General features: G+C 48.5%; 1 pseudogene; it reads right to left on the reverse strand.

The window, feature by feature from the left end:
• Positions 1-469: 469 nt before the first annotated feature.
• Positions 470-27512, reverse strand: part of LOC138803207 (MTRF1L release factor glutamine methyltransferase-like) — a 68498-nt pseudogene continuing 41455 nt past the window's right edge.

Genomic DNA, 27512 nt, shown 5'->3' on the forward strand with positions numbered 1-27512 from the left:
TCTCAGAGCCATATCACTCTTGGTCTGGGGAACATCTCCATCCTGTGTGATGGTCACATGGGGTGGGGGGGGATTCACCTCCTTAACTTTTGCTTCTCCAGGGCTCATGCCTTCCCCTTCCCCAGGGAAAGCCAGGAAGCTCAGCTGGGCTTGCAGGCATTCCTCCTGTGATCTGGTGGCTTCCAGGCACTTGAGAGTGTCCTGCCACTTCGGGGACACCACCTGGTCCTTCCAGTTTGTTGAGCCCTTCACTTGCTTCAGCTGCTCCAGCAGCTGGATCTGCCTCTCTAAGTGCTGCTGCAGGGCCTCCTTCTCAGACCACAGTCGCTCATTGGAGACAATGTGCCATTCACAGGAGGTTCTGAACTCCTGCACTGGCCCAGGGACTGCTCCTGCTGCTCCTGAGCTGCTTGGCTCTCTCTCGCTCAGCCACCACTATCCATTTCTCTATCTTCTTCTCTGAACAGTCCTACTGCTCCCACAGATGTTTCTTCATCTGCTGCTCTGAGTCCAGGATGCTGGCGAGCTCCTCCTTCTCAGTGCTCACCCTGTGGAGAGCGTTCCACAGCAGGGCCAGCTTTTCCTCCGGTTGTCTATCCCACACACATGCACATCGTGGGGTCTCAGGGGTCTCCTGCTGATCCTAGGCTTTCTCCTCCAGTCTCTGCAGTTGCTCCTGCTGCTCCACGTTCTGAAGACGGAGACTGGTTTTCCTGGACCTGGATGTGAAGTTGTTCCTCCAGGTTATTCAACTCCATCTTCAGTACCTAATGCCCTCCAGCGCTTGTTGGAACTTGCATATTCTCTTCTTCATGTTGCTCCTCTGTATCTACAGCACGTCCACCTTCTCCTGCAACTCTGTGTTCACTTGCTCCAGGTCATCAGAGTTTCTGGTATTTTCCTCGAGCTGAAGGATCACATCATTCAGCTGTGTGAGGAACATTTTGGTCTTCTCCTTTGCAGCAGTGACCAGAGAAGCCACTATCTCCAGCTCTGCCAAACGCCACTCTGTAGCTTGTAGGCAGCTGGTGAGAGCTTCATGCTCCCTTTCTCTGTCATCAGTGGTCTGCTGCACTTGGGCCAGTACACATTGTAAATCGCTTTCTGCTGAAACCAACCGCTGTATGGGTACCTTTTGGATCTATACCTCCATTTTTGTTGCTGCATGTATCTGGGCTATCTTCTCCCTCTCTTACTCCCATTGACCCTGCGGGTCTGTCTTTCCCAGCTTCAGTGGTAGGATCTTGGCAAAGAGTGCCTGGTTTCTTCTTTTCTGTTGTCCAGGGTGGGCACCACATGCAGGTAGCACCTCTGTGGATCCTTGGTGGTATTGGGACCCTTGACACTCTGGACCCTGGTGGCTGTGACTGTGTCCAAAGGCAGGGTAGGCCCATGGTCGACATCACCTTTGGCCGGACTCTCCATTCAATCTGGGTCCCCAGTGGTGTTTATCTTGGGGATCCCTCCCTTTTTCGTGTTCTTTGTTTTCTTGAATGTTTCAGGTCTGTCGGGAGGATACTGCTGGTGTTCTTGTGGCAGTTTCTTGCCCACAGTTCTCTCATTGATTCTTATTGTTTCAGACATCTGAGCAATGGGACGGGAAAGTTGGGCTGGCCACATTCCCAGGCTCTAGGAAATCCTCTATTCTCCCACTCACCGACTAGGACATCATTTCCTACTCTACCTCAAAGTCACCTGGAGTCTCTTGCTCACCACTCAGCCACCTCTACCTTCCTCAACTGCTGGTGTCAACCAACAGAGGGAATCCAGGTGTAACTGGGAAGCATGGAATGTGGGCGTGGCCACTATTCTTGTATCCCATTGGGCAAAAAGAACCATGAAAGAATGGGGGTGTGCCTGGAATCCTGTGATGCAGACAGAATGGACAGAGTCAAGATGACAGCAGCCCCTTCACCAGGAAACTCTGTACAATCCAGTTGGGGACAAGAGGGAGACCTGCTTTAGCCAGATGGCTGCACAGATTGTTGTGTATGTCTGTTTGTTGCCAAACCTGGACCTTGAACTCAGGATCTGAGCACAGTCCATGAGCTGTTCTTGCTCAAGATTAGCCCTCTACCACTGGAGCCACACAGCTCTACTTTTGCATTGTTGGCATTGAGGTTGGACAGGGGTCTTAAGGATTTTACTTCCTAGCGTGACTTTGACCCTGATCCTCCTATCACAGCCTTTTAAGTATCAAGGAGGACTGCTGAGAGCCACTGGTGCCTGGCTAATCATTGGTCGGGATTATGGCTTCTTCAGTAGCCTGCAAGCCTTCATCAATGCAAGGTGAAGTATCCTTTGGAGTCAGATCACTCAGACCCAGATGGCCATAGTGCAAAGGAAGAAAATGTAAAAACGCCATCACACCACTTTTTTTCTGTGCATTTCCCCCCCCCCCCCTGCACAAGGCCTGAAGTACTAGGATCCCAGGATAGGCTGTGTTTTCAGCGGCTGCACCCCAGCCTATGGTGATGAAAGCTGAGGCACTGTTGCCATGACCTGAGTTCAAGACCGTGCTTGGCAAAAAAAAAAAAAAAAAAAAATAGGGTCCCTGGCTTGCAATTCACGCCTTTTCTCCTACCTTTGAATTTGAACTTAAGGCCTGGGTAACTGAAGCACGGTGGATGAAGGGGAAGCTCACCATGCTTGAAGTCAAGAAAATAAGGCTGGTCCCTAGGCCTGAATTCAAGTCCCAGCCCTGGAAACCTTCTATTTATATACATTGTAAAGGTATGATTTGTACTTACGTATAAATGTTGAGTCCATGTCCTCTTTGTTGTAGTTATTTATTGCATTTTTGTTTTATTCATATATTTTCCCTTTTTTTTTTTTTTGGTCGGTCGTGGGGCTTGAACTTTGGGCCTGGGAGCTTTCCCTCAGCTCTTCAGCTCAACGAGAGCGCTCTACCACTTGAGCTACAGCGCCACTTCCGGTTTTCTGGTGGTTTATTGGAGATAGGAGTGTCACGGTCTCTCCTGCCCGGGTTGGCTTTGAACCGAGATCCTCAGATCTCAGTCTCCTGAGTAGCTAGGATTACACGCATGAGCCACCAGTGCACGGCTTGTTTTCCTTTTTTTATTGTGAATATATTGTACAGAGGGGTTACAATTACATGGGCAAGATAATGAGTACATTTCTTATCAAGCATTGTAGCCTCCTCCTTTGTTTCCCCTTCCCATCCCTTCCCATCCTCCCCTCCGCCCCCACCCAATCCTCCCCACTCACCCCTGCCACCCTGCACCAAAGTTGTGAAGTTCGTTATTGACAAAATGACTTGTACACCTCATTGTTGCAATGGGTCCACATGTATCCCTATTTAAATGAATTGTTTTTCCCCTTCCCCTCCACAAATTATACTGACATCAAATACAGTGAAAGCATGGGTTATACTGTGGGGGAGGGTCATTCAAAGCAACAAAGAAATAGTCTTATAAATGTGTTAGAAACAATCACAAGAAAGAAAAAAACATTTGAGCACATATCTTAGGGTTCATTTCGCTAACTTCACCTTAACTGACCTTTTCTGCTTGACTCAGACATATACTAGATATTGCAAATAAGGGAAACCATGGGACCTATGTTTCTTTGGACCTGGCTTACTTCACATAATATAAGTTTTTCCAAGACTTTCCACTTCGAATAAATGTGGCAATGTCATTCATTCTGATGGAGGCATAGAATTCCATTGTGTATATATACCACATTTTCTTGAACCATTCATCTACTGAGGGGCATCTGGGTTGGTTCCATATCTTAGCTATAGTAAATAGTGCTACAATAAACATAGTCGTGCTGGTAGCTTTAGTGTGGTCTTGTTTGTAAACATTTGGGTAAATGCCCAAAAATGGGATTGCTGAGTTATAGGGGGGCTCTATGTGGAGTCTTTTGAGGAACCTCCATATTACTTTCCAAAGTGGTTGAACAAATTTACACTCCCACCAACAATGCAGTAAGGTTCCCTTCTGTCCACATCCCCTCCAGCATCTGTTGTTATTACAGTTCTTGATTATAGCCATTCTAACTGGGTGAGGTGGTATCTCAATGTTGTTTTGATTTGCATTTCTTTTATGGGTAGGGAGGTTGAGCATCTCTTCATGTGTCTATTGGCCATCCTTCTTTACTCTTCAGAGAAGATTCTCTTTAAGTCTTTTGCCCACTTATTTGTTGGGGAATTGTTTCTTTCAGGATTTGTTGTTGGGGGATTTAACTTCTTGAGTTCCAAGTATATTTAAGATGATGTGCTGGCACAAACACACAAACACACAAACACACACACACACACACACACACACACACACACACACACACACACACACACACACACACACACACACACCAAGCCAGAGCATTTGCCAGCCCCCTGCACAAGTTCCATCTCTAGCAAATCAATATTAAAAAAAAAGAGAGAGAAGGGAAGGAAAGATTTGCTCCTGGAGGTGATATAACCAGTGCCAAAATTCCAGTGGAGTTCTAAGATGTGGAACAAGATAGAGAGCCACAGGCAGAAGGTACAACAATGCACAAAGTTCCCTGATGTGTGGTGTAGAATCGGTGGTGTGGGTGGAATGAAAGTTCTGTGGCTTCTGACATATCTGGCAGGACATACAAGGCTGGGTCAAGGTTTGTACTTGAGTCACAGGGAAGGCAGAGGCTAGAGGTCCCAGAATGGTGCCCAGGGGAATATGAGCTTGGCTTTTCATCATGGACCCCAGCCATTTCCTGTGGCTGGAAGACTATTTTTCACAGCTCCTGACCCTCAGGCCTCCTTTACATGGAGGAGTCAGGGCAAATGCAGGGAAGAACACTTGCTTAAGTAAAGCTTCTAGCCCAATGCCAGTGGTGGCTCGACACCTGCAAATCCTAGCTACTCAAATGAATGACTGAGATCAGAAGTCTTGGGTCAAAGCCAGCTCAGGTCAGGAAAGTTAGTGAGACTCTTCTTGCCGATGGACTACCAAAAGCCAGAAATGGAACTGTGGCTCAAGTGGTAGAGTGTCAGCCTTGAGGCAAAAATTAGAGAACAGAGCCCAGACCCTAATTTCCAGCCCCAGTACTGGCACATAAAAAATAAAGAAAAGCTTTCAGGAGTTCCTAGTCCACTGTGGTGAAAGTCCAAATTAGTTGGGTGCTGCTGGCTCATGCTTATCCTCCTAGCTCCTCAGGAGACTGAGATCTGAGGATCATGGTTCAAAGCCAGCCTGGGCAGGAAAGTCCAAGAGACTCTGATATCCAATGAACCACAGGAAAACTGGAAGTGGTACTGTGGCTCAAGTGGTAAGCTGAAGAGCTGAAGGGACAGTTCCCAGTCCCAGAGTTCAAGGCCCACCAGACCTGCTTGAACCTCACTCTGTGGCTCTAGGTAGAGTAATTTCCAGTGGACCACTAAGGGTCTCCCAATATCTAGGTGTCCTACAAGTCTTGAAAGCAGCCTCTTTGGGAGCCTTTGCCTACAGAGTGGGCCAAAGTATCAGAGAAGGTTCTAGCCTTGGGGCCTGGAAGTCATCAGCCAGGTCATCAGAATGCCATCTGTCATGGGTGCAGTGTGGATCTGAGCAGTAATTCAATATTTTAGACCAAGTTTCTGAGTCAGGAGGGGCAAGAGCTGCAAGATGGCACAGCAGGTAATGCCTACTCATGGGGGCAAATTTGTCAGGCACACCTTGGGTGAGTGTTGAGTTGGGCTCATGAAAGACTTGTAGGCTCAGGAATCCACAGCTGACTACCTGCTGCTTGTAGTAGTGGCTATCCCGAGTCCCAGGGCTCAGATCCCTGCTTTGGTCACCAGTGTTAAGTGGCAGATGAAGGTCTGCAATCATGTACTGAGTATAAACCAGCATCTATCGTGTTCTTCCCTTGGTCCTGTACCCTATGCATGGATGGAGGTGCAGGTTCCATGGGACTTACAGTCATGGCCCAGACACCTCAGCCCAAGAAGGAGTTGGGGAGAAATAACTTATGTGTCAAGAGTTTACTATGACTATGCCTCTGGACTGCCCCCAGTTCTAGCTCAGCTCATCATTGCTACCTTCCTCTGTGTGTGTGTGTGTGTGTGTGAGTGTGTGTGTGTGTGTGTCCATGGGCACATCTTGGTACTAGGGCTTGAACTCAGGACCTGAGCTCTGTCCCTCACTTTTTTCATTCAAGGCTAGCAACTCTACCACTTGAGCCACAGCTTTTCTTCCAGCTTTCAGGTGGTTATTGGGAAAGGAGAGTCTCACACACTTTAGAAAATTTAGCTGGTGATAAGAAATTTACTCATTATCTTGCCCATGTAATTGTAAGCCCTCTGTACAGAATTTTCACACAGAAAAAAAGATCCCACTGATACTAAAAAAAAAAGAAAAAAAGAAAAGAAAATGTGAGCTAGGCTGCCTCTGAATGCCAATCCTTAGATCTCAGCCTCCTGAGGAGCTAGGAATATGAGAGCATGAGATATTAACATCTAGCCACACTTTCCTTCTTGGCTAAGACAGTGTACCGCTCTCCCAGCCTAGCACCCAGCTACAGCTAACCTTTCTTCCCCTCCCCCTACTCCTCCAGGCTTCAGAGGAATCCTACCCTCCCCTGAGGACATAGAAATTGGATGCTTGACAGGTTTGAGCTTTATGTTCTCCACACAGTCAAGGGCTACTGGGAGCTGATGTGGAGATCAGAGATCTAGGCCAGAGCAAGGAGACAGCTGTTAGAACAGAAGACAGTATGAAGAGACATCCTTGCAGCTGGATGCCAGTGGCTCATGCCTATAATCCTAGCTACTCAAGGCTGACACATGAGGATCAAGCAAGATTCAAAGCTAGCCTGGGTGGGCAGACTCTTATCTCCAATGAATCACCAAAAAGCTGGGAAGCAGAGCTACTGTAGTTCAAGTGGTAGAGCATGAGCCTTGTGCAAACAAGCTAAAGGATACCACCTAGGCTGTGAGTACAAGCCATGGTACACACACACAAACACACACACACACACACACACATACACACACACACACACACACACACACACACACTAACATCATTAACAGGTGCCAGTGGCTCATACCAGCAATCCTAGCTACTCAAGAGGCTGAGCTATTAAGATGGCAGCTTGAAGCCAGCTCAGACAGGAAAGTTCGTGAGACTTTTATCTCCATGAAACTACTAAAAAAGATGAAAGGTGAGCTGTGGTTCAAGTGGTAGAGTGTTAGATTTGAGCAAAGGAAGCTCGGTGCCTAGGGCCTGAGTTCCAGCTCTAAGAGTTGTTTTTAAAGAGACCTTTTGCCCTCCCATCCCTCCTCACGCCATAAATCCAGATGTTGATGATCCTAGATCTCACTTCCACTCCTGCCACTTCCACAGCACCACCACAAGTGGCCTGTTTCTGGCCAGCTCTGGGTTAAGACGTGAACGTACACAAGGGGAGCATACCCAGGTCAAGGCTAATGCCCCAGAACATTGAAGTATTGGCCATACCAGTCTCTCCTCCCCCAATTCCCTGGCTCTGGAATCTAAAGTCTGTGCCTCTGTATTCTGGGCATCTAGAATTCTCTAGAAGGATTTTAGAGGGCCAGCTGGGGCTGGAAAATAGACTTGCCTGAGATAAACTATGTTGACATTTCCTAGACACCAACAGACACTTCCAAGCCACCTTGGCGTCACCTCCAAAGTAGCCCGGAATCCTCCTTGCTTGGGCGGCCTTCAGTCCATTATCAAGCTGGAGTTGGTGAGAGTCATCGGCAACCTCCTTCCCCCACTCACTGCCAGCCTTCTGAGAGGGACATGCAGCCAGAGGTCTAGCTGAGGAAACGGGAAGGACATCCCATGTCTGAGTTCCCCACCCAGAGACAGGCAAGACTTTATTGCAGCTGCCCCGGCTGACCCAGAATCCCCTGCAGGCGGCCAAAGATTTGGACAGCTGGACTTGGGCCCCGCCCCAAAGAAAAGCTTGAACTCAGGGCTCTGGTAATTTAGGACTCATTGTAGACCCTGATAGGAGGCTAAAGGCAAGGTCGGTGTGGAGGAGGGGCACCATCTGAGGTCAGAAAGAGGCAGACAGGCACCCAGGAAGGGGACAGAGAGATGAGGAAAACACACACACACAAATATGGCACTGGTGTCTCACACCTGTCATCCTAGCTACTCAGGAGGCTGAGGTCAAAGCCAGCCAGCACAGAAATGTCTGTGAGGCTCTTATCTCCAATGAACCACCAAATAGCTAGTAATGGAGCTGCAGCTCAAGTGTTAGAGCTCTAGCTTTGAGCACAGAAGCATAGGAACTTCACCTAGGCCCTGAGTTCAAGGCCCGGGTCTTCTACATCCAAACACAGAGACACAGATACACACAGACAAAAGATACACAAACAAACAGACATATACAGTGGTAGCCCAAAGCCTCAGCAGTCCCTGAGAACCCTGAATATTCCACTCCAGATATGATGGCACTACCATCATCAGAGCCAATGTAGACAAAACTCAGAGCCTCTCACATGTCTGCAATGGTTCACAACACATCATGGCATTTCTACTGTACACACTGTTATGCAGAAAATTCAGCTATCTTTTGTTTGGTTGTAGGTTATGGGGTTTGAACTTTGGGTCAGCAAGCAGACCCTCAGCTCTTCAGATGAAAGTGTGCACACTACTACTGGAGCCACAGCACCACATCCAATTTTCTGGTGGTTCATTGGAGATAAAGTCTCACAGACTTTCCTGCCCAACCTGGCTTTGAACGGTGATCCTCAGATCTCAGACTCCTGAGTAGCTAGGATGACAGTTATGAACCACTGGCAGCGCCCGGATACACCCGTCTTTTTTTTTTCTTCAGCTCTTTTCTTTCTTTCTTTTTTTATTGTGAAAATACTGTACTGAAGGGTTACACTTACATGGGCAAGATAAGGAGTACATTTCTTATCAAGCATTGTCGCCTCCTCTGCAGCCACCTTCTTTTTTTTTTTTTAATTGTATTTTATTTTATTTGAGAACATACTGTACAGGGGGGCTACAATTACATGGGCAGGATAATGCATACATTTCTTACCAAGCATTGCAGCCTCCTTGCAGCCACCTTCTTATACCAAGGGAAAACCCAACTCATCAAAACAGAAAACACATTTAACCCTGCACTTCAGACTTGGTCACCAGCATCCAAAACCATTCTTCCACAGATTGAGAGCATATAATTGACACTACCATTCCACCCCTGCTCCCATTCACCCACTCCCTGCCTACCACAGGCCATGACCTCTGGAGTTCTTGGTAAGGCACCACCCACCCTATGGCTTCACACTGGGGTAAATCTGGGGACTTATTAGAAATGTCTGTACTGTGAGGTCAGCATCTGGTCTCACAACCACAGCAACCCTACTACTTCACCATCTCTTGCAAGCAAGGAAGGAGTGTGTTTCTTTCTTGTTAGGTTTTTTTGTTTTTGTTTTTGTTTTGGTTTTTTGGTTGAGGGGCTTGAATGCAGGGCTTGGGTACTGTCCCTGATGTCTAATTTTCCTCAAGGCCAGTGCTCTACCACTTGAGCCACAGTGCCACTTCCGCTTGGAGATTGGACATGAGGCTCTGGAAGAAATTTCCTGCCTAGGCTGGAAATGAGATCCTGTGAATCTCAACCTCCCGAGTGGCCAGGATGACAGGTGTGGTATGACAAGTGTGAGCCACTGGCTCATGGCTTAAGGTATTTAGTCCTGCAGAATTTCCACCTAGTCCTTCTCTAGACACTACCACCTAGACACGCCTCTACCTCCCTCAGGGACAGAAAAGGGATGCTAGAATCTGGGTGGAGCCATGGGGATTAAAGGGCCCCCTCCACATCACTAACCCCCTCTATGCTCCCATCTGCCTCCTCCAGATTTGCTGGTCTTCCTGGGCAGATCGGACCCACAAGGAGTTCTGGGGCATGCCCTATGTCTCCGTGCCCCACCCAACCGATACCTGAGGACTTCTGGGGCCAGCTGCTTCATGTCCTGGTGGAAGACATTGGGAGGGTTGCTGACAAGCGGGCCCAGGGGTGCCCAGGTAAGAAGGACTGTGCAGCTTCCCTCTGTCAGAGGAGACACAAAGCATGGGTGGATCTACTAAGAGCTTCAGGGCATAGCCATCCACCTGCCACAAAGGTCACTGTGAGCACTGGGAGAACTGTTTTATGGTTACAGCCCTGGGGCCTGACCTCATGGCCCGGCACTGTCCCTGACTTGTTTTGTCTCCAGCGGAGTGCTCTTTCACCTGAGCCACCGTGCCACTTCCAGATTTTTCTGTGTATGCAGGACCTAGGAATCGAACCCATGCTTTCCTATGTGCCAGGTGATCCCTCCACCTCTAAGACAAAATCCCAGCCCTAGAGAGCTGTTCTTCTGTGACCCTTCAGGCCTGTTTGGGACAGTCTCGCGCATCTATACCAAGTCTCTCACCAGCAGCCCTGGCTGGAAATGAACATGCTCTGCTATGTTGCCCATCATCTGTAGCACCTTTGCTCTCTGCGCTTCTTTCAGATCCTCCTTGTTAAGCAAGACCCCCTTTTCAAGTGCTGTCTTCAAGAAGCCCTTTCTGATCACCTTGGAAAAGCTGGAGCCTCTACGCTGTGCAGGCTGCCAGTCTTATCAGGCTCTGACTTCCAGCCAGTGTGGGTTGAGAATGCACGAAGGGGAAGGCATGGATTCCACCACCGGATTTGTGAAGGTCCTGATACACCACCCAGGGGCAGGTGTTGTATCACACTCCGTGAGATGGGGCTCAAGGCCTATGCAATCTGTGGGCAACATGACAGGGCCATTTCTTTGTGTGGGCTTGAACTGAGGATCTGGGAGCCGTCTTTCTGAGGTTTATTGCTCAGGGCTGGTGCTCTACCACTTGAGCCACAGCTCCACTTCTGGCATTTTGGTTGTTCTATGGAGAGTAGAGTTTCATGGGCTTTCCAGCTTATGGCTGGCTTCAAACTATGATCCTCAGATCTCAGCCTCTTGAGTAGCCAGGATGACAGGCATGAGCCCCAGGTGATGGGCACCAAAGGCTTTTTGGATTTTTTTGCTTCTGTTTATCTCCTGTCAACTAGCAAGCCCAAGTTAAAATAATCATTACAGGGGATCAAATTCCTCTCCTAGGTCAGTTAATCCAAGGAGATAAAGTGTCTTTGGAAAAGGCTAGTCTGATTTGGATTAGGGGTGTTTGTGTGTGTGTATGTGGGTGAGTGTTGAGGATACCTACCCTCATCTCTGTGGTGCCTCATCCTCCCAGCAGGGAATGCATCCAGGATCCTGACCCCAAGGGAGGTGGATGGGGGAGGGTACCTAAGGTCACATCCAGGGGGATGATCTGAATTCTGTCCTGCAATAGATAAAGCCTGGACAGATAAAGGAGAGAAGGAGACGGTTAGGGGAACATCAAAGGGAGCCCCTTAACTTTGGCTACATGTACCAGCGAGAAAACTGAATACATCTTTCTTGGAAGTCAGATAAAAGGTGGACACTGTTCATTTATTTCATTGTTGTGTTAGTCCTAGGGCTGGGATTCAGGGCCTGGGTGTTATCCCTTAGCTTCTTTTGTTCAAGGCTGAGGCTCTACCACTTGAGTCTCAGCACTACATCTGGCTTTTTTGTGTGTGGTTTTGGGGAGCTAGGTGGTTTATGGGAGATAAGATTCTCACGCACTTTCCTGCCCGGGTTACTCTGAGCCACAACCATCAGACCTCAGCCTCCCAAAGAGCCAGGATGATGGGTGGGAGCCATGAGCTCCTGACTGCCACCATCCAATTATAATCCCTTAGGCCCAGGGGCAGGCCACCCACACTATACCTCCTTGCTGGGATTAGGAAGCAGATATGAGTGGGTTTGATACTTCAATAGCCTACCTATCTTTGGGCATTGTTCTGGGTCAGTCTGATGGAGGCTTCGTCCTTATCAACAGCAATGACTTGGCTCTGTCACGAGAACAAATGTCCCCCCGGGAGGAATCAGGTCTGGGGTCTTTCCTCTGTACTCCGCCCGCTAACCGAAACAACACTCCCGAGCAAAGGGTAGTACACTTGGAGTGTTTTTATTGTCTTATAGCCAGGGTCTTGTCAGATAGGTGGGGGTATAGGTCAGAGGCCCTGGATTGTGCTGGGCAGGGGGACAAGGTGACACCTTCTCATCCACTTTCCTTCAACGGTGTAGCTGAGGGATGTGGGGAAGGACTCATGAGATGGACAATGAATAACCGTCATGGTCTAGCCAGGGTACAGAGGGGCTTACCTCATGAAGCTGCTTCAACAGGCTGAGCAAAACAGCTCCTGACCCACAGCCAACCTCCAGAATGAGAGGGCCACCTTGGGTTCCAGCCACATGGGGATGCTGGGCCACCTCCTCCAACACTCATTCTACCAATTCCTGAGAGACAGAGACAGACAGAGAGAGAGAGAGAGAGAGAGAGAGAGAGAGACAGAGACAGAGACAGAGACAGAGACAGAGACAGAGACAGAGACAGAGACAGAGACAGAGAGACAGAGACAGAGACAGAGACAGAGACAGAGAGACAGAGAGACAGAGAGACAGAGAGACAGAGAAAGAGAGAGAGAGAGAGACAGAGACAGAGACAGAGACAGAGACAGAGACAGAGACAGAGGGCCAGAATTACACTTAAGGCAGATGCTGATGGCTCATACCTATAATCCTACCTACACAGGAGGCTGAGATGTGAAGATCTTGGTTCATCGCTGGCTCAGGAGGAATATCTGTGAGACTCTTATCCTCAAAGAACTAACAGAAAATGGTAAGTGATTCTGTGGCTCATGTGGTAGAGTGCTAGCCCTGATCTGATGAGCTCAGGGACAGCATCCAGATCCAGAATTCAAGCCCCACAAAAGACAAGAAGTGGACTTCCCACCACAAGAAGTGGACTGAATAACAACCACTGTCATAGGAAGCATGGCAGAGAAATCAGGCCAAGATTCCTGTCAGCTGGCGATCATGAATAGGTTACCTGGCTGGAAAAATGAATAGAGTGAAGGATCCCTTCTTCATGGTGATAGGGTAATGATGAAAGACAGCAACATTTTGTTTCATGATCCCATACCTGTTGCAGGATTTATAACAGACCCCATCTGAGCCCTTTCCCGGCAACTTCCTGTCATATGCTCACAGAATTGTTGAGAACTGTATCTGAAACCTGCTCCCTCTGTTCCTGGCCCTGCTCCAGAGATCCCTCTGTATTAGTCCCTTATTTACTCACAACTGTCCTATGAGGAGACTGAGGTCCGATGGTTGACATCCAACCCAGAGCTCCACCTGTGGTCAAGAATTGGCTGCCATGAACTAAGAGTTTGGGACAATCCATCTAATATGATGACTGAGCTGCGCGATAAATGTCTACCCACCCCCACACCTCCCACACACATACACACAAACACATCTCCACCGTCCTTTGCAGACAAAGATGTTTTAGTTTCTTTTTTTTGTTGTTTGTGGGGCTTGAACTCTGGGCCTGGGTTCTATCCCTGAGCTCTTCAGCTCAAGTCCAGTGCTCTACTACTTGAGCCACAGCACCACTTCTGCTTTTCTGGTGCTTTATTGGAGAGAAGAGTCTGAGGGTCTTTCCTGCCCAAGCTGGATTTCACCCGTGATCCTAAGATTCAGCTCCTGAGTACTTAGGATGACAGCCATGAGCTACTGGCACCCAGCCAAAGATGCTTTTCTATGCCTGTCATCCTATCCCTTCAGGAGACTGAGATCTGAGGACTGCAGTTGAATGCCACCCTCTTATCTCCAATTAAACACCCAAAAACGTTGCAAGTGGAGCTGTGGCTCAAATGGTAGAGTGCTAGCTTTGAGCATAAAACAAGGAATGGGACCCAGGCCCTAGTTTTAAACTTTTTCTAGCATAAATCCACCCAAGAAAGGGAAGCAGGTGAGCACATCGGAGCTCAAAGCTCACACATAATACTCAAGACTCACAGAATAGACCCCATTGTGCTCTGAGTCTCTAAATTCTATGTCCTAGGTCATGGCAGTCTTAGATGGGACTGACCATGCACCAAGTCAGGACATTCAAGTACAATCTAATACTGAGAAACCCGTGACCTCATCAAGGACTCAAGATCTCTCACTGTCCTGCCTTGACACTGGGCAGTCAGGTGAGATCTAGTTATCAAACCAAAGGATATTGGAATGAATGAATTCTCAGCCAAGGGATGCAGACTGGCGGGCTCTAGGTGCCTCTATCTCAGGAGGAGAAAAGGGCTGATCCACCTCAGGAATGATCCTGGGTTGTGAGTATCCTCAAAGAAACAATGCAGCTCAGAGCCCAGTGCCTCTGGTGTTTTCACCAGCCTCGACCTTCAGTCCGCCCTCTCTAAATCCCACATCTTCCATCTAGACTAAAGGCTGAGCCAGCAAGGAGACCCAACTCTAACTCTGAGAATGGCATTCACGGGGCCCTAGAGTCCACTAGAGGAAGTCTTAGATCAACATGTGTCTGATTCTTTCCCTCATTCCCTGGCTGTCCTGTGCCAGTGGCCTGGTTTCCTCTGTCTGTGGTTGAGGAATGAACACTGGGGGTGTCATCTTCAGATTGAGCCAGCAAAAGTCCCAGTCCCCAAGGATGTACTGCACAGGCATCCTGCAGTGGGCGACAGCGAGGTCGTCAAGGGTGAACCCAGAGTGCTAGGACTTTTAATAGGGATGTGGCTGGGTTGAAGGCTCTATCACTGATGGTCTAGGTTGTCAGGTGAGGTCATGGCTTCAATGGCCTGGCACACCTGATCTGGGATCATCCTCCCTCTTCATCTTCCTGGTTATCTCTTGCCACCCCCCTCTGGACACTCCCTCTCCCTATCCTCCCTAGCTTTTAGACACTTTCTTCTTATCTGACCAAAAAAAAACTCAGTGAGCTAGGGGAGATTGTAACTGGGTGACACACCCTGAGCCCTAGGGTCTACACCAGGCTGTTTCCCTCTGCAGTAAGCAAACAACTCAGATCTTGGATGTCGTGAAGTTGCCAAGGGGACTGTGGCTTGCTCCTACATACTGGCTTCAGGCTCTGAAACTGTCCCCGCAGAGATTGTGAATGGTTGGCTCCCTTGATCCCGGAACTCCAAACCAAGGCCTGCATGATTCCTTCTTCCTTCCTTTCCTTCTTTTCTCCCTCCATCCTTCCCTCCTGTCTTTCTCTGTCCTCTCTTTGTGTCACTCCTGGGCCTTAAAATCAGAGACTGGGTGCTGTCCCTGAGCCTTTTTACTCAAGGCCAACAGTCTATGGCTTGAGCCACTCATCCACTTCTGGCATTTTCTTTTTGGTAGTTAGTTGGAGATAAGAGTGTTATACACTTTCTTTAGCTAGGATGACAGGTATGAAGCAATGGTATCCAACTCAAACCAAGATTTCTTCATGTGCTGTGGAACCAGCACTGGAACCTTTCATCGTGTATGACCCGCCCCCGTCCCCCTGGGCTTGACACACACTGTAATGGTTTGTTGGATAAATAAATGAGCATCTGTCTATGACAATACTACAGAAAAGTCCCATCTAATTCAGGTAAGCATCCTGGGTGGGGGCAAAGCCTGATGTACCTCTCCAACAGTTCTCCCTCCTCCTCTTCCCACCCTCCTGGTGCCACTGGACTTAACTGTTTTGGTTTCAAGGACGAGAGCCATGAGGTCTTCACTGGACTCCAGGGCCTCTGGGATGTCTATCTTCTCAAAGATCTCTGTCCAGCCACTTACCAGTTCTGTGGCACTCCATTCCCCACTCAGGTGTGAACATAGTTGCTGTGAGGTGAATGCCAGGCTCAAGGGGCCTCCTCTCCACTCCCTGGGGCAGACAGGATGGTCCACTATATCTGGCCCCCAAGTTTCATGTTGCAGAGACAGGATCCTTGAGGCATCCCAGGTCTCTGAATCTCCCAGATTCCAGTGCAAGTGCTGGGAATTGTCTCTGCTCACAGCTGACAGGTTGCAGATGGCGAGGTCACAATCTCTGCTCCCCAAGACATCCTCAACTGTGGTGGTCAGCCTAGAGAGAGCCGGTGGAGAATCAGCAGCTGCTGGAGAAAGGCAGTCAAGGCACGACATTCGTAGCAGGAAACCTTCTGGTTTGGGAACTCTGCCTGTGCCGGTTTGAAAGTCATTATTTTCGCCAGGCAATGGTGGCTCACGCCTGTAATCCTAGCTACTCAGAAGGCTGAGATCTGAGGATCGCGGTTCAAAGCCAGCCCGGGCAGGAGAGACTGTGAGACTCCTATCTCCAATAAACCACCAGAAAAGCAGAAGTGGCGCTGTAGCTCAAGTGGTAGAGAGCTCGCCTTGAGCTGAAGAGCTAAGGGACAGCGTCCAGGCCCAGAGTTCAAGCCCCATGACCGACAAAAAAAAAAAAAAAACTCATCTTTTGGTGGCTGAAATGGTCCACTAATTTGACCCAGAATCCCAGGCGTTAGTAGAAATGCCAGCTTCAAAAAAATAACCCTGGAAAAGCTGGCATTTCACTTTTCCCTATTAAACTTAATGGGTTCCAAAATCAGTAGTCCCCTTTTCCTTCCAGACAGCCTTCAGCAGGTTACAGAAATGGCATTCAGAGAGCCTTAGCTAACTGCCATGTCCTGATCCCAAGCAGGCTCCAGCAGGGGGAACACACTTGCCTACCATTGCCTAGCTGGAAACAGCCCAGGAGGGACACAGATTGGAGTCTGCAGGACTCCAGGGAGGACTGCCCACCAGTGCACTGCCCTGGGAGGAAATCCATGGCAACATTGGGGACCTGGAGCCCTCTGCTAAGATGCCCTTGGACACCATCAATGCCCTGGGTAAGATTCCCCTCTCATCCTCTGTCGTGGTGAACCATCTGCCATTTCACACCATTCATCACTTCCCAGACCCTCCTAGATTCACAGCCCCTGCCCTACACCCCCTATCTCGTTCCCTAATTATGTTTAGCAGACATATTCCCAACTTTGAATTAGCTCCAACTATACACGTGAGAGCAGACTGTCTGGCTGGAAGAATGCAGCTGTGGTCACAGTAGCCTCATGAGCCTTCTGGCTAAAGACAGAAGGGCAGGTGTCCACTCTGGTCTGTGTTTCACACAGGCCTCCTAGGATAGACCCACGCAGGCCCAGCAGTTACTGTGGGCTGCAGGAAAGGGGACGAATGTGGTGGGAAGGAACATCTAATGAAACCTTCTCTAAAGAAGACATGAAATGGTGAAAGAGAAAACAAAAATTGTGGCTGTGCTCATACTGGGCATTAATGAAAAAAGAACAACAAATACACACATGCACAAAAATAAAATGCTTTTGCTCAGGCTAGGAAGGTGGCTCAGTGTTAAAGCGCATTCCTTTCATGCACAAGGCCCTGGGTTCCATTCCTCAGCACCACATAAGATAAAAGATAAAAGCCGGAAGTGGTGCTGTGGCTCAAGTGGTAGAGTGCTAGCCTTAAGCTGAAGAGCTGAGGGACAGCACACAGGCCCAGAGTTCAAACCCCACAACTGGACCCCCCCCCAAAAATGCTTGTGCTCTTTTTAGAAATGCTGACTGTACAATGAGAAAGATGGTCTCTCTCTCTCTCTCTCTCTCTCTCTCTCTCTCTCTCTCTCTCTCTCTCTCTCTCTCTCTCTCTCTCTCTCTCTCTCTCTCTCTCTCTCTCTCTCTCACTCTCATACACACCTAAACACACAGACTCAGTGCAGTGCCTCTCCTGAATTTGTTGGTTTCTCATCTAGGCAATGTACCAGCTCAAGCACGGGGGTTCCCTTGTCAGAACCAGGGGCAACCACCCAAGGGGAACAATGCTCTAATAATGTAGAACTACCCTGCCTCCCCCTTTCTCCAGGGCCAGACCCTTGGGAACAACCAGCCTTGACTCCCCATTCACCAAAACCTAGCCTAGGACTCTGGGTGAACGAGTCCCAAGACATGTGGCTCCTCAGAGCCTGGACAGAAAACAAAGCACGGGGTCATGATGCCTCCAGAGAGGTGTCTGACCTGGGGTGGGGGCATTGTTGGGGACTTTGATGAGGTCCTAAAGGCTATATACATGGATGGACTCCCTACTTCCAGCCTACATACTTCTGGGCGACTTGGCAGATTCTTGGGGAGGACAAGGAGACCAGATGGACTGGGAGCACTAGTAGAAGCTGGCAGAACTAGGAAATGTGATCACCCAGTCAGAACTGTTGACAGCTGGAGTTGGGGGTACAGGCTGGTTGTATATGTGTCAGAGGGGGTGTATTTTTCTTCCAAATACCCACCTTCTATCTGACCCCAATTCCCTCACCTCTCTAGTGGGCTCTTCTGGGAATGTCCTCAGGTGAAAGGGTGACTGAGCACAGAAGAAAAGAGCTCACACAGCAAGGGGGGGGCTATCTTCTTTATCCAACACCTCCCTCCCCAGCAAAAAGGAAAAGACCTAAGAAGGCAGGTGGTGGGTGCTGCTCGCCACCTCTGACTAAAGCCACCAGGTTCCCACCAGGGAGAGAAAGGATGCAGATGCAAGGCTGTATGGCTCCCACTGCTCCAGGCTAGGGGCTATGTGGTGCCCCCTCCTCACCTAACTCTGAAGCTCCCTTTTCCTGGAACACTGGCCACTAGCGATGAGGGTGGGATCCCCGGGTGGACACCCACCTCCACCTCCCACCCCTGGGGTGCATTTGTGGCAGAGCCAGGGCAGACTGTGGCGCATGGGGGAGGTGTATGCATGATGGGTAAGGGGAAGCAAGAGGTGGTGTTCTGGTTCGGCTGGGATGGGGGGAGGGTAGAGTGGGGAGTTGGTAGGGGGTGGGGTCATGGGCTGCTAGCCCGCAGGGCAGCCACTCACGTGTGCTGCTGGAAGAAGCTGTAGGCTGCGAACAGTTGCGCAACCGGCATCTGAGGACCCGGGGCTGGGACCAAGTCAAGGCCACAAGCATGCCAGGGGCGCGCCATCTCCGCCAGGTGACTGCAAGAGTCTCTGTGGTTCAGAGACGGCAGCACCATATTTGAAAAGCAGCGCTGCTGAGAGGGGGCAGGGGCGTCTGCGGGTGCATTTCGGGGCTGTGCGCAGCCTCTGCTCCTTCTCAGCTCCTCCTCCCCTGTGTAGGCAGCTGCTGCTGCCTCCACCTCAGTAGCAATAGCTGCCTCATCGCCACATGCTCTGCACTTCTGGCCAGGACTCACACTATGGACAGAGCAGCCGACAGCCACTGAAGCCGTTTCCACTGTGTTAGGTTTTTTAAAAAGAGGTAGCCGAGTAAGAACTGCACCATGCATGTGGTATTCAGGATAGGGGTAGGTTTATTCAGTAGACCTGCTGGGACCAGGCAAGGTTGGCACTCCACGCAGCTGGCAAAAGAAAAAGAGGGATGTTTGGCCCCAGATTAGGCCTTATATAGGGTAGGGATACGGGGAAGGGTGTGTCCAGGTAAAGGGAAGTGGGATCAGGTGGGAGAAAGGTGTGGCCACATCAGGTTAAGATGTGACCTCAGCAGATGTGGATGTGACCTCTTCCAGGTGTCCCAGTTGCCTAGATAACGCAGGTACTGTGTGAGGTCTGTTCACAGTCCAGGAATGGACCTTACACACTGGTGCTTGTGTAGTAAGAAGACCCCCTACTCAGGCAGGCAAGCCCAACTAGCCGTCCGGAGTGACAGAGCCTACCGCAACAAAGTTATTATTAAAGAAGCAACTTTATTGAGAAGGTTCCTACACTGAGAGGCCAGGGCCGCAGCACAGGCTTGGAGATGATACTGCAACCCCGAGCAGCCCACTTGCTTAGGTTTTTAAACGCAAAAATCACAAGGTGAAGCCTGGTCAAGTAGGCAACCAATGAGATTTTCACACACCCAAAAGATTGCACAGTCATACCAGACCACATGCAGGTGGCCAGTGAGGTTACACTTTGTCACATAATGGCTGTTTAAACCAGCCTGTCACTTTTGGTTTAAATGACTCATGAATTCAAGGTAAAGCAGAGCTTAAGGTAAACATACACAAAGGAGTTTAGTGGAGTTTAACATAAACATGTGAAAAAGGTGGAGTTTATAGTAAACTTGGGATGTCCCCAGCATGCCAGCATGAGCCTGATTTCTGGCTACCTGTTTAGTCCCTGAGTCTTTAACAGAACAATGGAGGTGGGTTAAGTTGTTATGGGGAGGGGGACCTAGAGGCATTTTCATTCCAAGAACTGGGCTGGTTGGAGCCAAGGTTTTTTTTTTTTTTTTTTTCTAAAATCCCTAAAACAAAAACAAAACCTGTAAAGAAGCTGTCCCAGCTCGAGTCTCCTCTCAGGGCCTACTTCACTTGTGCTCCTGCTCACTCTTCTCTCTGCTCTCTCTCAGCCCCTCTCCTGGGCCTTGCCACCCTGATGCACAAGCCCCTGCTTCCTTGGGCCCCTAGTCATTGCTGCCACCAAAGTGTGCCCCTGAGCCCTGCCCCCTCCTCCCCTGGGCCCCGCTCCCCACCGCTGGCCACAATTGCAGCCCTGACTAGATCCTAAGGCCTCCAGACCATGGCAATTGCAGCCTTACCTCAGCTCAGCATTCTCCACCCCCCCCCCCCAGTACCTGCCCAGGGGATTGAATCTCCCCTCAGCCCCACCACTGGAAGAGACTCTCCTCCATTCCCCTTCACTCCACACACCAAGCAGGTGCATGGTGACATGTGTGTATCTGTGTTTGTGTTTGTGTCTGTGTGATTGTTGGGGATAACTACCTCTAAAGGACTCAGAATATAGCACCCTTTGGGATGACTCAGCACACAGTGCACTTCCAAAAACAGCACAAAGCACTCTGTGTAAAGGACTCAGCACACAGCTCCCTTTGAAGGACTCAGCATGTAGTATACTGGGTAGAATACTCCGCACACAGCACCCTTTGAAGGAGGGAGTCCATAGCCTGCAGTATAAAGGACTCAGTGCATGGCATGCTTTGAAAAACTCAGCAGATAGCAATTTTTCCTAGGGACTCATTACATAGCACCCTATAAGACTCCAGACAGCACCTTTGAAGGGCTGAGTATGAAGCACCCTGTAAAAAACACCCAGTGCACAACACCTTTTGAAAAACTCAGCACATAGAACAATTTTGAAGGACTCAGCACATACCACACTGTGGAAGCACTCAGCACACAGCACCATTTGAAGGACAGTACAGAGCACCCTGTGTAAAGGACTCAGCACACAGCACTCAAAAAACTCACCTCATACCTCTCTTCGCAAGAGCTCAGCACATAGCAGGACCCATTGGGATGCATTAGATCACCACACCTTTTGAAGGACTCAGAATACAGTACGTTGTGTAATGGACTCAGCACACAGCACCCTTTGAAAAACCCAGGACGGTCTACTTTTCTCAGGGACTCAGCACATAGCATCCTTTGTGATGACTCAGCAAACAACACCTTTTTGAGGACTTAGCACAAAACCCCCATATAGGAAGGACCCAGCAAATAGCTCCCTGTGAAGGACTCAGCACATAGCTGTATGTCACAAGTTCACCTGTCATTAAAATTAAGGTGCTTTCTTCAGTATCACCATTCTTCAGAAACACTTCACAAACCCTACTATTTCACATTTAGAAAACCTGTGTTTTATGGGGGAAGGTGACTGGGGGTCTTGAACTCAAAGCTTGGGGGCCCTGTCCCTGAGCTCTTTGGTTCAATGCTAGAGCTCTAACACTTGGAGGCACAGTTCCAATTTTGTTTTTTGGGGGTTGTTCTTTCACAGGTCTTATGGTGATAAGTAAGGACAAGTTGGGGTATCTGTGGGCAAAGGCTCTTAGCTCAGCCTGGAGCTGACCACTCTCTTCCTTGTGTCTCTGGAAAGTTGGGTATCCCCTGGAGCTCTCTTGGCCTAGGGTGGAACAGACCTGCTCTGGCATCAGCAATCAGAGTGAGCAAAAGTCATTTTGGCTCTGGTCACTTCCCCAAATTGAACTCTAGAGGATGATGGCACCGGGCCACATGTCCCGCGTGTGGCCACCAGGGGGCAGGAGTGGCCCACCATAGGGATTGTACCTGAGAGTTGTGTTTACTCTTGCTTCCCTAGGGCCCCCATCATGCTTCAAAGCCACACTGGAGAGGAAAGTCCTTGAGACTCTTACCTACAACTAACAATCGAAAAGCAAGTGGGGCTGTGGCTCAAGTGGCACAGCACTAGCCTTGAGCAAGAAAACTCAGGGAAAGAGCCTAGGCCCTGAGTTCACACACACACACACACACACACACACACACACACACACACACACACACACACACACACACATACACCACATGCATGCAAAATCAAAGATTTCTACACTGCAATCTTTGGGTATTCTCTACTTTCCCCCCACTAAGCCTGGTGGCTGCTGGCCTAGGTTTTTGATGCATACAACATCACATGGCATCTTTGATTTTGGGGGAACAGAATGGCTAGAAGGTCAGCCTTCCCCCATCCCGGCTCCTTGATTGGGTCATGGTCTATCCAGGCCCTTTGGGCTCCTTACAGACTTGCCAAGATGCGTTCAAAAGGCATCACATACTTTGCACTGGTGGCACATGCCTGTCATCCTAGCTACTCAGGAAGCTGAGATCTGGAGGATCATGGTGCCAAGCCAGTCTGGACAGGACAGTGAGACTCTGAGCCTCCATGAAACATCCGAAAAAAAAAGTGCCATTGTGGCTCAAGTGGTAGAGTGCCAGCCTTGAGAAAAAGAGCTCAGGGACAGAGCTCATGGCCAACAACAACAAGGGGAGGCATTGCATGTTGTCTTTGGGATTGGCATGGGCCAAATATAATTGGAATTAATTGTAATTGGAATTGATCAAGTGCACCAAGACAAAGCAGTACCTCCTTTAGTCCCGAGCTCCTCCATCTCTTCTCACCCCCTGGCCTTGTCCGTGCTTTGGGTCAGCATGTGTCTGGCTGGATAGGAGGGCTCCAAGGAAGATCCCAGAGCAATCACCCCAACTCCTTCTGCTCTGCTGCTTCTGCTCTTTGCCATAGACCTTCTTCCTGGAATCCATCCATGAGGTCATCACCACCAACATAGTGGTGAGTGGTGGGTCTGGCCTAACTAGGGGCAGTCAGAGGTGGAAGTAGGTCTGGGACTAGGAGCCTCCACCTTGGGTGTGGGCTGAGGACAGAGTTGACCTTTATTTCATCCTGAGCCTTGCAGTGGTGGGGAGAAAGTTAGTCTTCACATTGAGTCAGGTAAGATCAGAATCTGGAGGAAAACTTGTGTGTGGGAGGATGTGGGACTCAGGGGGCCACTGTTGTTGGTACTCTCTTGGGACTCCCCTCTCCCTCTCATCCCTCAATGGTAGAAGAGAAACTTCAACTAAGGGTATGGGAAGAAGGGGCGGGGGATTATTTTGGTGTGAACCAGACTTGTGTTTCATATTCATACTAGCCCCTACTTCCTATTTATCTGAGGAATGGTCATATGGGTTTGGGAGGGGGGACAATCATCCTAGCTGAGAATGTGGCTCAGTGATAGAGTGGTCACCTAGAATGCCTGAAGCCCTTGGTTCTATTGCACACAGAAAAAGCTGGAAAGGAGGTGGGGCTCAACTGGTAGAGTGCCAGTCTTGATCAAAAAGAGCTCAGGGACAGTGGCCAGGCCCTGATTTCAAGCCCCCAAGACTGGAAGAAAAAATCTTTGTTGGAGGCTTTTTTTTTGCTTTGAAAACAATTTATTCTTTGTGATAAGCATAACATGTGCCTCTTTCCTGGCCACCAATGGGCCATTATATGCCCCTTGAGTTTGGGACAACTCCCTGAAGCCTTTGTCCTCCCTGACCCTCAGTTTAACTTTCCCATCACCCAGCAGATGGAGGCCTGAGAGAAAGCCACCTGGCCACCTACTTCTGGTGGCTGCCAAGGCTTATGAGAGTCAGTATGTCACATAGAGAGTCATCATCTACATCAGTTTACAGGAGAAAGTGGGCGAGCACTCCTCCCCTGAGCCTGGGAGCTGTGGACGGATCTGAATGTGGGGCATCTGGAGCAGGACTTGCTCATTGGGGGAGTCCTCTATGGGGATGGGAACCCTGACCTCTCCTCTGGCAGTTTCCATGCTCTCTTCAAGTTGCAATTCGTCAAAACCTTTCTGCTCCTCCCTCATTTCACCCACCACAGGCCATGAGGCGTCTGAAGCAGTGCTGGTGGTGGGTGGCATCTGAAGACTGCTGTATGTGCCTTCCCCTGTGAGGAGCAACAGCAGCTCTTGCAGCACTCTCCTCCTTTCCATCTTCTCCTGGGACAGCCAGTGTATGCACTTGGCTTTCTCCCAACACAGCTCATAGGATCTCAGGATAGGCTGTGTTTCCAGCAGCTGCACCCCAGCCTATGGTGATGAAAGCTGAGGCACAGGTGCCATGACCTGAGTTCAAGACCATTCTTGGCAAAAAAAAAAAAACCAAAAAGGAGAAAAAACAATAGCTCCCTGGCTTGCAATTCACGCCGTTTCTCCGACCTTTGAATTTGAACTTAAGGCCATGGTAACTCTGAAGCACTGTAGACGAAGGGGAAGCTCACCATGCTTGAAGACAAGAAAGTAAGGCCTGGTCCCTAGGCCTGAATTCAAGTCCCAGCCTTGGAAACATTCTATTTATATACATTGTAAAGGTAGGATTTGTACTTACGTATAGATGATCAGTCCATATCCTGTTTGTTGTGGTTATTTATTATATTTCTATTTTTTTCATTTATTTTCTATTTTTTATTGTGAAAATACTGTACAGAGGGGTTACAATCACATGGGCAAGATAATAAGTATATTTCTTATCAAGCATTGTAGCCTCCTCCTTTGTTTCCCCTTCCCATCTCCTCCCAGCCCCCCCCATCCTCCCCACTCCTCCCCCTCATGGACACCCACCCCCCACCCCACCCCCCCCGGCACCAAAGTTGTAATGTTAGTTTTTGACATAACGACTTGTACATCTCATTGTTGCAATGAGTCCACATGTATCCCTATTAAACAATTTGTTTTTCTCCTTCCTATCCACAAATTATACTACATCAAATACAGTAAAAGCAGGGGTTATCCTGAGGGGGATGGACATACAAAGCAACAAAGAAACAATCTTATAAATGTGTTAGAAACAATTGCAAGAAAGAAAAAAAAACATTTGAGTACATATCTTAGGGTTCATTTCTATAACATCACCTTATCTGACCTTTTCTGCTTGACTCAGACATATACTAGATATTGCAAATAACGGAAACCATGGGACCTATGTTTCTTTGGGCCTGGTTTACTTCACTTAATATAATTTTTTCCAAATCTTTCCATTTCCTAATAAGTGGGGCAATGTCATTCTTTCTGATGGAGGCATAGAATTCCATTGTGTATATATACCACATTTTCTTGATCCATTCATCTTCTGAGGGACATCTGGGTTAGTTCCATATCTTAGCTATAGTAAATAGTGCTGCAATAAACATAGTCATGCTGGTAGCTTTAGTGTGGTCTTGTTTGTAAACATTTGGGTAAATGCCCAAAAGTGCAATTGCTGAGTCATAAGGGAGCTCTATGAGGAGTCTTTTGAGAATTCTCCAGACTACTTTCCAAAGTGGTTGAACAAGCTTACACTCCCACCAACAATTGGGTAAGGTTCCCTTCTGTCTACATCCCCTCCAGCATCTGTTGTTATTAGAGTTCTTGATTATAGGCATTCTAACTGGGGTGAGGTGGTATCTCAATGTTGTTTTGATTTGCATTTCTTTTATGGTTAGGGAGGTTGAGCATTTCTTCATGTGTCTATTGGCTATCCTTCTTTCCTCTTCAGAGAAGTTTCTCTTTAAGTCTTTAGCCCAATTATTTATTGGTCAGTTGTTTCTTTCAGGATTTGTTGTTGGGGGATTTAATTTGTTGGGTTCCAAGTAGATTTTACATATGAGATTTTTTATTGACTATGATGACACACATTCTATTTATGATATTGATGATAACCCATCACATAGTGTCTAGATTTGTAGATATGTTCTCCATCATGTCTGACACCCGGGACTCTCAGAGAAAAGGAAAACAGGTATCACACTCAGCTTCGTACTCCATGATACAATTGTTGGCAGTGCTGGGATCTGAACTCAGGGCCTGGCAGACCCAAATCAGACCCTGAATGGGTGTGTCAACACGGCAACCTCTAGCCAATGAAACTGCCAGGGAATTTTCAAGACCCTGAGGTTGAGCTACAGGGGTGGACAAAATAGCCATACATGGATAGACAGGTGATAGAACACCAATAAATATTTATTTGTACAGAGTGCCAGAGACATCTACCTAGGATTCAATGACATCAACTACATTCCTACTACCTCTTAGGTATTTATTATGCCACCATTGAAGGAATAGTATTCTTTTCATGCTTAATAAACCATTCGTTAAGATGAATCATCGTCCTAGGATCATTGCATCTAATTTTGGACTAGACCAATGCACGCAGAAACTTCTCATTCAATCATGAGTTTGCTAACATTTCATTGTTATTCCCATGCATAGGAACAAGTATCTTGGGATCTCACCCACTGGTAGGTGTCAGGACCAGGATTCAAGCTCAGGGCCTATGTTGCTGCATGGGCCTATGTCTTCCCTGATAGTCCGTTAGCCTTCTCCAATGCAAGGTGAAGTACCATTTGCAGCCGTGTAATTCAGACCCAGGATGGTCACCATGCAAAAGAAGAAAATATAAAAAAATCCATCCTGCGACATTTTTTCCATCATTTTTCTGTCATTTGTTCCTGTAAACTTCAGAGCCTAGGATCCCAGGATTGCCTATGGGACATGGGAGCCCGCCAGCCTAAGGTGATCAAAGCTGAGGTAGAGTTGTCATGAACTGAGTTCAAGTCCCATGCTTGGCAATACTACTACTACTACTAATAATAATAATAATACACCCTGACTCAGAATTCTCACCATTTTTCTGCCACCTCTGAGATTCCAACTCAGGTCTGGGTAACTTTGTTGCACTGTGGGGGAAGGTGAAGCTCACCATCCTTGAAGACTACAAAGTCAGGCCTAGTCCCAAGGCCTGAACTGAAGCCCCAGCACTGGCAAAAATCATATGCTCACCTATTTTACACATAGGATCTCTCTTTACATAGAGATTTGGAAGGTATCATGCATTCAGTGTAGTTATTCTTTTTATTGTGTCTTAGTCATGGATGCATTTTGTATTTTATTGCATATGATGGCAGCTATAACTGTGCTGACATGGATGGCAACTGATTCCCATGAATATAGAGTTGCCTGTATAGCATACTGCATCCTAGCTGAGACCCAGGACTTTCACAAGACAGAAATACAGGTGCAACGATTGGCTTCTCACATCAGGATTCATCTTTTGGCAGTGCTGGGATCTGACCTCGGGAACTAGCAGGCCAAATAGGCGAATGAGTCCAGGTAAGCAAACCAGCCTGTGAGCCACTAAGGAGCTCTGGCCGTTCCCAGGACCTGAGATTGAGCCCCATGGGCGGGGGGGGGGGGTAGGGAGAGAAGGGGAAGAACAATAGTCATCTATTCATAATCCGAAGGTAGTATGTAAGTAAGTACATATTTGTATAGAGTAGGATGGCGACCAATGATGGAATCCAATCTACCTTGTTACTAACG

The sequence above is a fragment of the Dipodomys merriami genome, unplaced genomic scaffold (assembly GCF_024711535.1).
Source record: "Dipodomys merriami isolate MVZ:Mamm:240054 unplaced genomic scaffold, mDipMer1.0.p SCAF_338, whole genome shotgun sequence".
NCBI lineage: Eukaryota > Metazoa > Chordata > Mammalia > Rodentia > Heteromyidae > Dipodomys > Dipodomys merriami.